This window comes from Lissotriton helveticus, chromosome 2_1 (genome assembly GCF_964261635.1).
Source record: "Lissotriton helveticus chromosome 2_1, aLisHel1.1, whole genome shotgun sequence".
Classification (NCBI taxonomy): domain Eukaryota; kingdom Metazoa; phylum Chordata; class Amphibia; order Caudata; family Salamandridae; genus Lissotriton; species Lissotriton helveticus.
The window spans coordinates 252,243,954-252,262,125 of record NC_136059.1 but is presented as its reverse complement, the minus strand read 5'-3'; positions in this window follow the sequence as shown (position 1 = coordinate 252,262,125).

Below are 18,172 nucleotides of genomic sequence, written 5' to 3'. Positions count from 1 at the left end.
ATATCCTGTCCGGAGACGACACATTATCGTAGAATTGGAGACGGGACGCCTCACTTGCACTTACCGTTTGGCCCGGAGGTTTTGACGTGCAGCGGTTCCGAAGTTGTGCCCTCCGCCAGACCGGGGCCTCTGTGGAACCTAGACCGGGACCTAGCCTGTGGGATCCGACGACTGTCGGCCCCGGTCGAGAGAGTGAACCAATGGTGAGAGCCGTTGTGCGAACATCCCGGCGATCCTGATCCGGGCCTGCCCTGGTGGCCGCGAGGCTGAAGTGGGTGTGATGCACCGGGGACTGATTCTGTGAGGGGGTCCCCCCCGCCGCTGCTGTGTCCGGCGGCTCTGGACCTCTACGCCCGGACTCTGCTTGTTTGGGGCGCCGGTGCTGGCGTAGGCGGAGACCCGCATTGGGCGGACATCCTTTCTGCACCAAGGCTGCCCTTGCTGGGAGCCCCCCGGAGCTCTGTAAAGTCCTACATTTTGGAATTGTTTTTGAGAGTCGTGGAGGGTGGCGACGGGGCTGATTTCGCGAAATGGCGGCCAACCATCTGGAACTTGTATCTCCTCGTGGCGGCGGGCTTGGGTTGCCTGATTGCGCGGGGGTCTGGTCTGGTGAGCGTGAGCCTACCCTCAGAGATATCCTGGAAGCTCTGCGATCCCTGCGCGCATTCCTGGCCCCCGATGTCCCCGTGAGCCCGCCACGATCTGCCGCCATTTTGAGCAGCCATTTCTTCTTGCCTTCCTCTTGTTTCAGAGACTCCATTGCCTCGCCCCCCTCGACTGCTGCAAGTGTTGCCGCCGCTGATCGACGATCATTTGGTGTTTCGTTGACTGTGGGGCTCCCTGCTTTTCGAGGTTCTGACCCCAGGGACTTGGTCATTGTGCCGCGGCTCTGTTCGGCTGGGATGCCCGGGAATATTGGTGGACTGCCGCCTGCGCCTGCACCGATGGCTTCGCATTTGTTTTTTGCAGAGAACCCCTCGCTTTCCCGAACGGCAAAACTAATCTCCTGCTCTTCATCACCCGTGCTGCGCTTGCTGATGCTCATAAACTCTCTATTCAGACTTTTGTTCACATGCGGACCGATTGACCCCCCCTGTCTACATGGCAGTAAAAAAAAATTTCAATTGTGTGCTGGTCTTGTATTGAGTAGCTCACTTTACATTGTCATGTGGTGGGTGGAATTTGTGGTTCGGAAGGGATGGGGGTGATATGCGCGACTCGTGGGGACTCTTGCTGTACGACTTCGTGGCGCGACTGTTTGTACCCATAGCGCGGTGGGAGGTCCTCTCCTCTGTAAGTTTTATGGCGCTTGAAAGGGTGTCGTCCTGGTCTGTTTTTGCTGCGATTGTTGGGTTGGGCGGAGGGCTGCGGCCGACCGTATTGATTTCTGTTCTCATGCTCCTCCCTCCTGTTTTCTCCATTTATGTTTATGTTTCTTTTTGTCTCGTTCTTCTCTCTTTCTTTCTTGCTATATTTCGGGTTCTGGTTTAGGGCGACAGGCACGCTGTCTGAAGGGTAGGCCGTAGCTTCTACAGGGGTGCAGGGTGGGATGGGTGGGTCGGGATCTATTTGTTGTTTGTTTTATGGTTCTATGGCCCTTTTGTATCTCTTTATAGTAATGCCGCGTCTGTCCTTGCATCCCGTGGTATGTTCGGGGTGGGGTATGTGGCGTCGTCGATCCTCCTCTTCTGGGTTGGTTACTTTTCGTTTCGATTGCTGTACCCTCCTTGTTACGGATGCTCCTGTTTTCTCCTGTACTCTCGCCACGGGACGCCTGTTTCGACGTCGTCTTCTTTCTTTCGTTTTTGGTGTTTCATTTCCTTTTATCATTTTTCCCCTTTGTCTTCCTCTCCTCCCCCTCTTTCCCCCTCTCTCCCCTTTTCCTGCCCCCCCCCTTTTTTCCTAGAGGTCACTATGACGGGTTAGTTTTGATGTAATGTTTGTCCGATCCCTCTGTCCTGGCTTGGCTGTGGTTTGGGTGGTGGGCATGTAAAGATGATAATGAACACGTGTCGACTATGTCTAAAATTTCCCTGTCTCCCGGTGTGTATTGTGTTGCCTCTCCTGTATTGCGGCCCCGTGCCCCCTTAGTGTCGCTGAGGATGGTTTTGGGACTTCGGACGCCTCTATATTGAAAGTGAGCCTATCGTATTCCTTATCCCCATATTATAAAATTAACCTTTTTTTGCTCCTGTTTTTTGGCCGTCTGGTTCCTAGGTGTTTTCCTCCCTTTTTTACGATTGTTTTGCATCTGATTTTTGCTGATTGAATATGTACTGTTTGCCTTGGAACCCGTGACCGCTTTACATATTGATGCCGGCCGATTTGGTTGTAGGCCTAGAATTGTATATCCTTTTGATGCTAATAAAGGTTTAAAAAAAAAAAAAAAAAAGAAAGTCTACTGACTAATGGTTCAGAAAAAATGCCTGGCGCTCAAGTAGGGTATGGTAGTTGAAAGGAAACAAGCCAGTTCTAATTTGTCATTTAGACCAAGTGGAGTAAGTGATTGCATGAACCATATCCAGTACGTTTCACGTTGTGAAAGAAACTTGCTAGTGTCTCGATCTGCACGTTGTTCAATAACCTCTAAGACACCACATTTAAGTTGAGAGATGTTGTGTCTAGATGTGCGCCAGTGTTTAGCAATGGGAGAGCTAGTCGTGTGGGTTCTAATGCGACTTTTGTGCTCGGTGATGCGTGTACGCAAAGATCTCTCAGTTTTACCTACATAGAATAAGTCACAAGGACATTTGATAAAGTATACAAGGTGATGACTGTTGCATGTGGCATTGAATTTTAAGTTGATGGGTTTGCCTGACCTGGGATGATGTATGATTTTGCCAGTAATGATGTTGTTACAGTTTGAACAGTTCATGCATGTCATCATGCCTCTATATGAGCGAGAAGGTTTGGGTGGTTGATTAAGAATCTCTTTTAAATTTCGTGCACGCTTGTATGCAAACATGGGAGGTTCAGAGAACATTCCTTTGAAGTCAGGTTCTGATTGAAGCAAAGACCATTTTTCATGGATGATAGACTTCAATGATTTAGATTGCGTAGAGTAGGTAGAAACAAAAACTTCTCTTTTAGGAGAATCGTGCTTAACTGACTTTGTAAGTAGATCGGTGCGTTTAAGGGCAGAAGCCTTATTAGCTGCAAGTTCAATCACTGTGTTGGGGTAGCTTCTTTCTTTGTATTTCTGCTTGAAAATGTTTATGGTCTGCATGCCAGTTTGCTCATTAGAGTTTATCCGTTTGATGCGTAAGAGCTGGGAGAATGGTAGGTGGTGTTTAAGTGACCATGGATGAAAGCTCTGGTAGGCCAGAGCATTGTTACGATCAGTCTTTTTTGTGTACAGTGTTGTCTCAATGTGGTCATTCTGTAGTGTGATCAGTACATCAAGAAAAGGTATGCAAGTAGCTTCAGTTTGAAAAGTAAACTGAATACGTGGATTGATGGTGTTAAGCTCTTGTATGTTATTTACAAGTAGCGAGCGTGATCCTTGCCATATGATAAGGATATCATCTATGTATCTTTTGAACTCAATCAAATGTTCTGACCCGATCGTTCGAGACAAGATGTTTTCTTCTTCAAATTTCATCCATTTGTCCAATCCAGTTCCACTTATGTTCAAGATACCACAAACTTATTGAACATCCTAGATCACAATCTAAATCATTCAAGTCTATCATCCATGAAAAATGGTCTTTGCTTCAATCAGAACCTGACTTCAAAGGAATGTTCTCTGAACGTCCCATGTTTGCATAAAAGCGTGCACATAATTTAAAAGAGATTCTTAATCAACCACCCAAACCTTCTCTCTCATATAGAGGCATGATGACATGCACGAACTGTTCAAACTGTAACAACATCATAACTGGCAAAATAATGCATCATCCCAGGTCAGGCAAACCCATCAACTTAAAATTCAATGCCACATGCAACAGTCATCACCTTGTATACTTTATCAAATATCCTTGTGACTTATTCTATGTAGGTAAAACTGAGAGATCTTTGCATACACGCATCACCGAGCACAAAAGTCGCATTAGAACCAACACGACTAGCTCTCCCATTGCTGAACACTGGCGCACATCTAGACACAACATCTCTCAACTTAAATGTGGTGTCTTAGAGGTTATTGAACAACGTGCAGATCGAGACACTAGCAAGTTTCTTTCACAACGTGAAACGTACTGGATATGGTTCATGCAATCACTTACTCCACTTGGTCTTAATGACAAATTGGAACTGGCTTGTTTCCTTTGAATTACCATACATTACTTGAGCGCCAGGCATTTTTTCTGAACCATTAGTCAGTACACTTTCTGAATGTATATATGTAACCCTTGTATTTTCAACCATGTTTTTTGCCTTTATTATTGTTCTACTGTTTATTGTCACCACGATTACATATCTTTCTGTATTTTTACTGTTGCTGCTTAAACATTATGACTGTTCACATTAATGCTGGACCATCCCTGACTTGACATTTTTATTGTCGCATATCTGTTTTGTATCCGCTTACATTAATTGTGAACCTATCCCCGATATGACCGATTTATTTCATTATATGCACCTCATTGTTCTATATCTGTTTTGTCACATATTCTACACTTTTTCCTTTCGTTCCCGTTTTTATTTTTGTCTTTCAATTAATTTCACCTTTCCAATATGGCCGCCGTCTTTTCGTTTTCTGCTCGCTTTTACCAGTCCACTTTCAGTTTTCTTCACACCGAACTATTCTTCCTCTCTGCACTTTGGGAATACCCTCGAGACTTCTTTCACCTCCCGTCCCGGTGAGTCTTCATTCCACAAGCTTCATTAACACACGAGGATTTCGAACACACAACGCATCAATTCCGTCTCTTTTACACTACACATGTTACCCTTCTCGACATCACTTCTGCTCTACTCCTGCTCGGGTTCCGCCATTCGTTTCTGACGTGGTAAGCTTTCAACTCTACACCCGGTGTTAAAGTCACTCACGCCTTCCTTGCTTTCACTTAATTCGATTCTATTATCCTTTCACATAGTTTACCTTATCGGCTCGCCTCAAAGTGATTGGCTGAAGATATTAACCATGTTCCATCGAGCGTCCCGCTCATATCGGTAAGCCACTTCTTTTGCTTTTTCGTTGTGCATGCACTTTCCCCTCCATTTTAACGAGTTCCACGCGGTGTCTTTTCTGGTATCATCATGGTTTTTACTCTGGAACATATCGCGTTATACACCACCTGTTTCCTCCCCATTTCGAATGAATTTCTTTTCTGGTACCAGCACGGATTTTACTTTCTTATATATCATGTCACACACCTCCTGTTCCCCTTGGTCTGTTTGTTTGACTTTCATGAGCTCATGGTGTTCTCACTGATTATATTCTTAACGTTCTCCTCAGCTACTTGTCACTTTTGGTTTATCTTTCATTTCAGTGTCATATCTCTGATCATTTCTACCATTCCTCATCACGTTATAAGACCCTATGTGTAATGCTGCTGCAAATGTTCTTATACAGTATCACATTGTTTCTGTAGAATCCACTGAAGAAGGGCCATTTTGAAGCCCGAAATGCATTGGGATTTTTAGCTCAAGATACTTCTGGAATATAAATGAACATTTCCCATATGGATTTTGTGAATTTGCAACATTATCCTTGAACTTTTGATTTTCCAACAAGAGACTCAAGATATAACTAGAAGACTCTGCGTTGTATTTTCAGCGATTCTCAGTGTTTTTGTATAAATGTTAAATACTGATGCATATGTTATAAAATTGTGATAACATTAACCATTGACTCTCTGTCTACACTCATTCTGAGTGACTTGAGCAGTGCATTAGGATTCCCAGATCACACTCTGGTGATTTTCCCATTTGTATGCACATAGGCTTCCAGGGCCTATTCCTGTTGCACGCAACCGTTGACTGTCTTGAACTTGTTTAACTTTATTGTACATTTTTTGATTATTGTGCAAATCGAGCACAAGACGGTTGCTTCTCTCTTCCTGAGTTTCTTGAAGACAGATGATGTCAAAGAATTTAATATATTTCATCCATACCTTGTCCCGTAATCTTCGTGAGATGCCTGCCACATTCCACGAGATTAAGCAAAGGGTGCATCTATCAATTTGATTATTTAATATATCTAGGTGTTTACTTGAGCTAAACCCTTCAACCGTTCGACCAGCGTGTATGGTATCCTGATTCTCCTCACAATCTATAACCAAAGTCTTTTGTCTTTATTGCGAGACAGCTGAGAATCACCATATTCAGGGTCAGCAGATGATATATGCTCGCTAATGTTCCCATGACATAATGGAAATGCAGTCATGTCTTTAGCATCATTTCCCATGAGGGTCCCTGTTTATAGTCAATCGACCTCTGCTAAGGAACTCAAAGGGTCAAAACGATTCGCGTGATACCATGGTGGACACTGTGGTTGCTGATTTATTTTATTTTGACACTCTATTCCTGTTGAGTTGGGTTGCCATGTGGGAGGGCGGTAAAAGAACCCCAACGGTAGAATTATGACTTTTGACTTATCCATGATTTGATCGAACATCCTGTCATTTATAGCTCTCACCAACCCTGGGGACCTAAAGGTTAAAACTATACAGTCCCCCTCCAATGATTTCTCACTTGGTCCAACCCACCTGACCCTTCGTGCCATCATGAGTTCTGAAAACAAGACATTACGATCAATTCCTGTCTTAACATTTACGAGGTACAATGATTTATTCCTCAAAGACAGCAGGTCTTCACCTTCCCCCGGGGTTAATGGGTGCACATTTACTAAGACAACAATGTAGGGTGTAGTTTGGGGTGGCAAGTTTAAAATTTAATCTGGACTATTAACAGGCAAATGGCGTGGGGAACGTTCTGCAGCAGTGATCTTTTGTGGTCTACCTTCATTTTGAGAGATTCCTGCCCCTAAGGATTTGTTCTTATTCATGGGATTTATTGCTTGATTACCATCCTGGGTCAAGCTATCTACATCCACAGGAAGACTTATGTAACCCTAAGGGATCCCAAGCTGTGTCATACTTTGCCCCGGGCAATCTGATGTAGCAGCTTCCCCACTTTTGTTTTTACCCATTTGCTTGTTTAAGCCAGATCTTGATCCAGCTTGTGGTACACAGATGTTTAAGTGTTGGCTCTCAATGCATGATAACGGATTTTCAATATCAACCAATTTAAGTAAAATAGGTTGTACATGAGCATTTATCACTACTTCCAACTTAGTCCAGAAATTTTCCTCCATACCCTGGTGTATAATAGGTGCCATATGTGTGGGTGTTATATCTATCGGTGAAGAATCACAACTTAACTCAGGCGCTAGTTCAGATGTTATTTCAATGGTCTCTTGCATGCTCTTCTTTACTGGGGGTTTAGATGTATACTGTTTACGTGGTCCCTTTTGTTTTTTACCCAGGAGGGCCAGGATTACTCCCACTTATCTGTTTGGATTTCTGGGACCTTGTAACTACAGTTGGTTTATCTCTTATAATAGGGGAATCCAGAATTTCTTGGGTGCTGGCAGAGTCTGGCAGCAACAGGGAACACCCATTAAGTTGTGGTCCTCCTTCCACCTGACCCTCATCTGAATTTGTACTGGTAGTAGCACAGCGACCCTGAAGTAATTGTGAATCTAGAGACAACCTACGTTCAGTTAGCTTAATTTCGTTTATGATTACAGATTCAGCTCTTACTAAGAAAGCATCCAGGGTACCTACTACACCTTTCCCTTTACCTTCCTTTGGTTTTGTCATTGCTAACATTACTTCAAAAAGTGCAAGACACTATCAGAAAACAGTTCAGAGCCAGGATAAAAGACTCCTATGTATGAAGCAGTGTACGCAAATGTCACTCAACAGACAATAGCCAACACCCAACACAATACAGGCGAAATATGTTATTCAAACCACTATACAAATTTAGTGCCAGAGTCTTACTTCATCCAGTCTGCCAGGTGTTAAAGCCATGGCCCAGCCCGGCCTCTTTTGGCCACTGACGGCCACAGACGGCCCGCCTTTTGCCCGGGCTTAGCCCGGCTGCCGCCCGCGCGTGTCCCGTGTTGCGGGAGTCTGCAGGCGTTTAAATCCTCGCGACAATGAGGGGGGAGGGGCTTCCGGTCCGCTGGCGGCCCGCTGGTTCCTGGGGCTTTGAGTCCTCGTTCTTGCCCCAAAGCTGCGCCTGGCCACACAATGTGAATCAATTTTGCTACTGTTTACATATATAAACGCTAACCAATGTGGTAGCTTGTGCCACTTATGGTATTGTTTCTTGTGCTCACTACCACGTGTGCTGTAATGTTGGGATGTAAAGGGCTCCTTCGTAAGCAATAATAACTGTCCACCTACGAACCTCTAGAGTGTTATTGTCTGCCATGCGGCATCCATATCAGCCTATAACAGACTCAAACTGTCCTCCCGAAACACTCCCTCTCCCGCCGCTGTCAAGAACTGAACAGCACTGTCAGGCTTTTCCGCCGAGCCTTTCTCCCCGGAGGGCAGTACCATAATCCACTTCAATAGGGGAGCGCCATTAGTTAATTGGTCCTTGAATCAAACAAAGTTGCTCCAACTTCAAAAAGGTCTTCACAGAGCATGCTGATCTGCTGTAACCGTGAGCCGATCTACACGAAGTGCACCATCGCGGTCGGGTAACAAACTGGACTGTAAGCTGGAAAGCTTTGGTACCAAAATTGTGAATGTAATTTCTCTCCTCACGCTGTGACCCTTGATAATGGTTTTTCTTATACTTGATTCAAATTAGGCAGCAGTGTTAGACAAGGGTATGAAAAACACACCAAAAGAGACAAGGGACTGAGGCTTCTCTGACTCCCTTACTCACAATGTACACACACTCAACAGAGAAACCCTATCTAAAACACTCTCATCTGTATAGTGTCCAACCACAGATTGAGAAATGTGGTCCTATAATGATCCAACTGAGGAAGGCAGGACATAGAATATGTCCTGTTCCCTAAGACAAAACAAGGGAAGACAACACATGTCTTAATACTGCCCTCACACACTTTGCAGTGTCATGCTTCATCATTGGGCCGCTTCATACATCTAGGTGCAGACCAACAAACTAGATGGAGCACAATCTTTTTTAGATGAAGACAAGTGATGAGGGAAGAAAGGTAAAAGGAAAAGGATGCACTCTTGATGTTGAACGTTGGAGGACTGACTGTGGGAGCCTAGACTGTGGGGATTCCTGTGCCTTCCTCAGTTGGATCATTATAGGACCACATTTCTCAATCTGTGGTTGGACACTATACAGATGAGAGTGTTTTTTAGATAGGGTTTCTCTGTTGAGTGTGTGTACATTGACAAGGGTATCCCCAATCCCCATTCCTATTTAATTTAGCATTGTGTCCAGAATAAAACAAAATTAGAATATGATGATTTACATATTAAAAAGTCAGAATAGGCAGTTGATGTACCTCTATTTTTATCAAAACCTCAGTTTTTCATTGAAGTAACATTTTTCTCCTCTATATCTATTTATAAATGAAACCCTAATAAGTGGGAAATTCTGCCTCTCAAAAATAGTGTTTTAAATATGATTTTATAAATACTAATTTTGCTTTGAATACCTATAAGATTAAATACTTAAGTACATCTTCAATATAAAATACAGTTACACTAAGGGGCTGATTCCGATCTCTCACGGAAGGGCACCAAACGCGATCCAGCTGGAAAAAGTACGAGCCGTATGTGTGTTTTCCGCCCGACTCGTACAGCTGTACGAGAGAGCAAGTGATTCACCGACCGAGCCGTTTCCGTGTCCGAACCACTCCGTACGTCTCGTCCGTTAGCAAACCGTGCCAGGCAATGGATGTGATTTACCACCAAGCCAGTGCGAGCACACGTCGGACAGCCGGTGCGAGCTGAAGTTTCCGGCTCACAAAACGTCCGGGAAGTTGCCTTTGGGGGTCCGCGTCGGACCCCCTGGTACCCACAGCCTTATGACTCGGACACAGGGGGAGACCCAAAGGTCTCCCCAACACAGGCATGGTAGGTGTGGATGGCACTGACGTGTACCCACTGTAGGGGGGGCCCTTGTGCGAGACGTATCCATTCAGTCAATGGGAGCTCATGTATGTGTCGTACGACCAGCTCCCATTGACTTCTATGGGAGTACGACCGAACTGAGTCCGGCAGCATGCGGCCACATCGTATTCGCTCGGTCAGACTGCAGGACTCCGGCTCGGTCAGAAAGCACTCCGGATCCGGCTCGAGCGGAGAGCTTTCCGACCCAGATCAGAATCAGCCCCTAAGTGTGGAAAAATGCATTGATCAACAAATGTAATCCTTTACAGCTTTCTTTATGAGGTTGTTTAGACTGTCTTAACATTATGTTAGTTCCTATCAGTTTACATATAACATCCACACTGCTCATTAATATTCCCTCCAATTTGTTTAAGAGAATACATTCTATATTTTTCTCTTTTCTTTGGAATAATACGAAACTTTTATGTCTTTATTAAAGTTAAAGAAAAACAAGGACAGTGGTGTTGAGTTTCCATATTTTTGTAATCGTCATAAAGCCTCTTTGTTGAAGCAGTCTGTACAGTAAATATTGGAATCTAAACTTTTTTGTCACTTATGGGTAGAACTACAGAAGAGTTTAATTCATCCTTGTCAGTTTCAATTCCCACTGACTGATTTTGTATCAGCCGGTCGGAATTGAAACCGGACAGAAATTCCAGCTGGCATACAACGGGCTAAAGAAGCCCATGGGCCTGTCGGAACCGGCTCATAATCCCAAAGGGCAGTCCTATGCACTCTTGGGATTACGATGCACGGTTTCCAGCATAGTTTCCATGCTGGCCTGTCTGACATGGAAACCGTGTCTGAAAGAGTGTTTGTGGGCCCCAAGCAGGGCCCCCCTGTGTGTGCGGCCTACAGTTGGGAGTTTAGGGGACACCTATGGTGCCCTCCTGTTGATCCCCCTGTTGATCCCTGTATCCTGTGGCAGGTACCTAAAGGTGCCTGCCACAGGGTGCAGGGATGAACAACCCCTCCCATTTCCCTATGGGAACATGTATTATGGCAGGTTTACGGCTGTAATGCAAGCTGCCATAGGGAAATGTCAGAATGGGACCAAACAGTGTTCGGTCCCATCCTAATGAGGTGGGTGGAACCCCCGACTGGAGGTTGGTCAGTTCAGTTTACGAGACAGTGTTGGGCAGAAGCAAGTCCGCCCAACATCGTAATGACCCCTTAAATGTTATAACCACAGTTTACATAGAGCACATGTATCTACTGTCTTGCTGTTAAGAGAGAGTCTATGTGGGCTCCAATTTTTCTGGACAATTCTGTACAAATTCCTAAATTATATTGACGAAATTATCAAGCCTTCTTGTCTTTTATTTTAAATTTTGTATAATTATCTTTATAATTAACAGGTTTATTATTATTAATACACTCTGAATAAGTTTTACATTGTCATGTATTATTTCCATTAGGTTTAGTATTAACACATTTTATTATGTGGTGTACGTAGTATCTACTATAAATAGTGCCTGTTTAAGCACCTACAAAGGACTCTTCTTTTCCCCTTCCCCTTTACCTTTTCTACTTCTAAATGTTAAGGTGTAATCTATATATTATACTTAAATAAATAGTTTTAAAACTGGAACAAAAATATGCTTTAACATTTATACATTGCTAAGTGTTTTCATGTTTAATCATGGTTGTCAAGCCGAATAAGACTTACTTAGAGAGATGGTATATCAACAATTTGAAAAGTTGTTGAGTTAAAAAAGATATATAAATGCATGTAGAGTCAGGTACAGACAACAGCAGGAAACATTCCTTGTCCATAGATGCATATTACCTGGTAGCATCTACATCTTCAGATGTAACAATAGGTTAGGTTAGGCTGATTTGTAGAGTGCACAGCTGCCCCAGCAAAGGGGCGTCCCGGCGCTAAAACAAAAAAAGGCCTCTAGCAGCATGAAGCCCATCGAGCAGACGAGAGGCCAGAGGGCAGCCAATATTTCTTCTTTATAATTCTTCCCTTCCAGGGATGCAGGTGGATAATGTCCAACCAGACTTCATAACATTCCTTCTACCCATAGGTCTTAAATCAAAGAGAGAATTGCTGTTATCCATTTAAGAAGGGTGTTCAAGGATCACATGTATTCCATTTATCACTATTGCTAAAGATGAATATATATTTATAAGAAGAGGGCTATCAAAGTAAGGTGAAACCAATGAGCGTTGAGATCACCTCCTAAGATCAATCGATAACAACCTTGTTCTAAAAAATGAATTGTATAGAAAAATTGGGGTTGATAGGTGATTATTTCGATGTTTTTACTTCCGAATGTGTTATCTGTTACTTAAGCCCATTAACAGCAAGAAATGTTCTGGCGCATGTCGAGATTGTACACATCTTAACTATGAAGTTGAAAATCTATCAAGTTATTTCAGAGAATCTTCACCATTCTAGGTCAGAAGTGACAATCTTGGGGGTCAGCAGAGCCCCTTTATTTCTGTCAAACCGACCATGCACTCTCTTACCTTCACTGTGCTTGGTTAGATTAGAGCTCAAATATAAATATTCACTAAGGCTACTTAATAGGATTCATCGAGGCGGGCCGGTCACTGGTCACTGATGCTGGTGAAGGCTCTTGTTGTTGACCTGCGAGGCAACAAGATCCTGATTACTTTGGTATAATAGTTGTGTTTTACTATAACTCACAGTGACCTTTTTATGTAGTTGGGTGTCATTACTAGTTTTTCCCTACGTGCGATCTTGAGCTGGTAAATGTTGCATCCTAGTAGACTTGTGAACCTTCTATTGGGAGGTGTGTATTTGAAGAATATTGTTCCTTAAGTGTCTTTTTCTGAAGAAATAAACAATACCAATTATTTCTCTGCACACTTATTAGTATTACTCATTTGACTTTACATCATCAGTTTTACCACTCTTTAGTTTAACACTCACTTTTCTCTTTCAGGTTCCCCTCAAAGTGTTCATCACTACAAAATAAAAACTTACAAGACAAAACTACAAGTATCCACAAGAATGCACAGAAGGATTACACTTTTAAAGGTAAGTGTCCATTTTCTTTTTGTAATGCTTTATGTCCAAAAGTACTTAAGTTTTCTTTCTTAGATAATTGTCTTTTCTTGTTGTAGAAAAAACGTTCCTAAAATTATACTTAATTAAGTAATTGTAGTTACAACAACTGTCTTGTGATGGGCGCCTTAATTAAAGATTTACTTAGCTTTCTCATGTTCTTTCTTTTCTTTAAGGTCCTTCTAGATTGCGAGTCGAGGAGCACTCTGCAAACGCGATGGTCCGGAAGTAGAAACAGGATCCGGTTTCGGTAAGCATCCTGGGAAAAAGGGCCTTCCTTGGAAACTGGCGGAAGGCAAATCACTTTCCAGAAGTTTGGAGTGGCTTTAATAGTAAAGCCACACCCAAGATGGCCGTCACCCTACGCACGCTCCTTGTAACGCGGCATTTAATTTTCTTGAACACTGTCAGTTCCATTGAGAACTGCCATGGAGACGACAAGCAGAGTAAGTCTCTTTGAACTCTGCCAACTCTACCAACTCTGCCAATCTGCCAGGTCCATGTTTACAATTGTCAGTTTTATAAACAACGCTCGAGTTCCTATGCCTAATTTCAACACGCTTGAGTTCCTCTGCCTAATTACAACACGCAACAACAATACCATGTAAATCACTACAGTACAATAGAACATGATGTCATTAGAGTTAACATAATGTAAAACACATTGAAATATTACACCCATGACTTTACATTGCTCTACATTACGGTTGTGCGTGGTTGCACGGGACAGGGGTGGGTTTTTTAATACTAAAAACTGCGCTTTAGCAGAGGAATCATGACAATTTCTGAGTCCCTTATTGTTGAGACTTCCCACTTAGAATTCTTATGGGCTCTACATATAGGGTTTCTATTTACTCTGTGTTTAAGTCTGTGTTATGCGTCCCTCCCCTCTTTTTAGGTTCAAAGTAGCTCTGAACAAGTAATATTGGCACAACTATGTAACAACGGTGTAAAAGTTTCAGGGTAAAGCTCTGAATTGAAAAAGTGATCCAAGCCTTTGACAACAAGGCATAAACATAGACTCTCAGGGCCCGATTCACAGAATGAACTTAAGACTAAATCCTAAACTTACTACCATTTGGTATTCACAGAATGCACTTACTACTTCTGGTATTCACAGAACGAACTTACTACTTTCGGGATTCACAGAATGAACTTACTACTTTCGGTATTCACAGAACAGACTTACGACTACTAACTTTACGTCCGCACCCGGGCCGTAATTTCCGCCACCGGCCGGAATTTCCGGCTCTGCGGCAGAATTTACGATTCCGGACCGCAATTTCCGGCATAGTGCCGTAAGTTGCGATTCCGGGCCGGAAAATCCGATTCCGGGACGGAAGATACAAATTTTGGCAGTTGGTCATGTTAGCCAAGGGTAAACACCTGTCCAAGTGTGTTGGACCCGGGCCTTTATGGCTGGTTCACCCCTGAACTTTTTGCTTTTGATGGCGTTCATGATTTCTGGCTTGGCGCACTTTTTCCCTGGGTCCCAGAGTGAAAGTGCGTGCGTGGAGTATGGCTGGTCTGCCCTCCCATAGGAATGCATGGGGAATGTGTGTGTCCCTGGTAGTTCCTGATGCGTGGGGAGTGCAGGCTCGAGTTTAGTATGTGTGAACTCGTGAGAGTGAATGCTGCGAGATGGTGTCTGCGGCATGTGTGTGTCTAGTTGGGAAGTGCTACTTCTGGACATTGAGATATGTGTGCAGTGAGGGTGCTGGCGTGTGATTGGCTGGAGCTTGCTGGCATGCCAGGCTCCAGGAAGTCTGGAGGGGTCTGCCCGGTGGTGAGTGTGAGATTAGCATGAGTGATGTGTGGGAGGAGTGTACCTGTGTCCTGGATGGGCTGGGTTTTCCCCACACAATGCTGGCTCCGCCCCCCTGTGGTTTGTCTAACGACCCTAGTCTCCCCAGTGAATGAAAGGGGTGGTTGGGCCATCAAGGGTGCTCCAAAACCAGCTGCGACTGGTTTCTCCCCCACCCTGCACCCTGAAACAAAGGATTTACAGTATAAAAATGGGGCTGTGTCCCCACAGAAACTGTTCTCTTCCAGGATCCTGAGGGGGCTGTTGCTGCTGCTGGGCCAGAGGACCGCCACTTGGGGTGTCTCCCTGCCTGGAGACCCAGTGTGCTGGCTCTGGACCCAGCCTTGCCCCCTGCCTTGCTGAAGGACCTTTTGCTGGAGCCTATTTTGCATAATTTTGCCCACTAAGCACCTGGAGGCGCTTTATCTTTTGCTCTAGCGCTGAGAGCGCTTTATCTCTTCTTTAGCGCTAGGGAGCGCTTTATGTGCATAGAGCCGGTGCCCACCCGGCATTTGTCACCCCGTGTTGTGGTCGAGCGGCGCGGGTGCCATCCCGCTCATTTCCGCCTTCATCGGCCGTTTTTATGCCCCCTAGCGCTAGGAGCGCTTACTTTTAATTATTACCAAAAAAGCCGGTGCCCACCCGGCATTGTCCCGAGAAATCGTCCCCATCGCCGCCCGGCCGAACCGGAAGTCAGGCAGGCCGGGGGCGGGACGTTAGGACAGCCGGAAGCCCAGGCGGGAGCCTACTCCGCGCTGGGCCGTGTTGCAGAGTAAGCAGGAGCAGCGAGAGCCTACCCCGTGCTCCTGCGTGGACCAGGGAGAGCCCCGGAGTGCCGCCGGGAGGCTGAAGGAGAAGCCCAGTGAAGCCGAGCTGCCACCGCCTGCAGAGGTCTCGAGGGAGAGCCTCGGTCCGCCTGGAGGTGCCCGCGCTGTCTGGAGAGCGAGAGGATCTCCGCCCGCAGCACCAGAGCAGCCGCCGCTGGAGAGCCGGTGAGTGCAGGAGGGCTGGGGCCTCCCCATTGACAGCAGAGCGGCCCCGATTGATAGCGGGCCGCTCCACCGACAGGAGCAGTGTTTCTGTAGAGCCCTGAGAGGGCTCCAGGGGTATTTTGGCGCCACGAGTCCCCAGAGAGGGGACACCATCGTACCTGGGGCATATTTTGTTGATTGCGAGCCCCAGAGAGGCTCAGGGGCATTGCGTGTTCTGAGCCCAGGGAGGCTCCAACGACGGCCATTCTTGTGTAGAGCCCTGAGAAGGCTCTGGGGGCATTTGTTAATTAGGAGCCCCGAGGCTCCAGGGCCCACATTGTGTTTAGAGCCCCAGAAAGGCTCAAGGAGGGCATTCTGTATCTCGAGCCCAAGAGGCTCACAGCCCACATGGCGTTTTGAGCCTGAGAGGCTCGTGGGGGGCATCAGTTGTTTATGCAGAGCCCAGAGAGGCTCTTGAGTCCCACATTGTTGTTTTAGAGCCCAGAGAGGCTCAGGGGGACATTTTGTTCTGCAGAGCCTGCGAGGCTCCAGCGTTGGCCCATCAGTGAGGATTCAGCTGCCCAGCACTTCGTGGGCAGCTGCTACGTTTAGGCCCTGACATTTGGGACACAGGGCGTCCTAGCCCCAACAAGGCCAGAGGGCCTAGGGACTGCCACAGGTTGTGGCTCATGTGGATTTTGCGCAATTGCTTGTGCTTGCACCTCTGAATGTGTTTTTATGCATCATGTGCCTTGTTTCTACACCGCTGAATGTTGATACATCATGTGTTTTATTTCCCTACACCGCTGAATGTTAATGCATCATGTGTAATGTGCCTATGCTTATACCCCTAAATGATGGTGATTCTTAGGTGGTTGTTTTTCTCCTAGTACAGGTGTTGCTAGTGAGGTTTTGGTTCCCTACGCAATATTCCTAAGGTGGTTAGGGTTGTGTAGGAGGTACTTACCCCATACCAGTAATTACTGGTTGAGTGCTACATTTTCTAATTTGTTCTAAAAAAGTGTTCTATGTGCTAATTACTATTCCTAAAAAGTGATGATTCCTGACAGTGGTCCATGTGGCCCTGTCTTGTACATATCCCTTGTAAATTCTGCCCGTGCCTGTTGGCACAGTGTCACAATATGTGTGTTTTATCTAATGTATGTTTATTATAATACAAAGGCTATTTTTATATAACCTGGTGTGGAGTTTCCTTTGTGGAGGGCTTTTGGGAGTTGTTGCTGGGTGCGCGCGCAAACACTTTAACCTACATAGCCTCCAAGTTTAGCCTGGCTGCTCGCGTCACGTTACCTAGAGGGTGAGCAGGGGTTATCTTGGTGTGTGACTCCCTTGCCCTGACGTGGAAGTGGTGGTCTCTGACTGACGTTGGCGCAAGCCTTGGCCAGCCAGAGATCCCGTTTCCAACATTGGTGGCAGGCGGTGAGGATCCGGATTTGTGTTTGCGTTGTACCGCAGTGTCAACAGGCCACACTACAAAGCTCTGCATTTTAGATAATTACATGTTGGGGATTATTGTCCTTTGAAGTTCTAGTATTGCTTCTCCTGAAGAGTGTCATTTGATAATTGTGTTCAGTACATTTTTCCCCTGCCCTGCTCCCAGAGTTTGGTACCTGTGTCGCTTTGGTCAGGTTGAGAAGTCAGGGGTGGTAGAAACTGCCCTACCGATCCGAGGGGAGGGTGTGTGTGGATGAATGGTGTGTTTTTCTGGACGCATGAGTGAGTTCTCTTTGATAAGGAGAGTGTTGAAGTTTTGGAATTGTGTACTCTTACTTCAGATTGCTAGGTCCCTTGTGGTGCATGTGTCTGTGAGCATCCTGTCAAGATGGAATCTCCTTTTAACCTCTGTGGCCTGTTTAAGTACAGTGTGCATGAGTTGGTACAGTTTTGTGAGGAGAGAGACATCCCAGTGAGTGAGTCAGACACCCAGTCCAAGCTTAGGGATAACATGATCCTGTGGCAGAAGAATGACTGGGAACGTGAGCATAGTGTGAGAGAGAGGGCCCGGGCCTCGCACCATGAGAGTGGTGGGTCTGAGGGGAGCCCTGAAGAGTCTGAAGAGGAGAGTGAGGATGACAGTGAATGGGCATCAGCAGATGGTGAGGACCCCATAGATAGGGAGTCCCTTGCTGGGTCCAGTGTCAGATGTAGCACCCCATCCCTTTCCCTGTCCCCAGATGAGTGGTTGGATAGGAGGGAAGAGAGGGAGCACCAGCTGGCTATGGAGAAGCTCAGGTTAGAGCATGCCAGAGAGATAGCGCAGCTAGGTGTGAATGAGCGG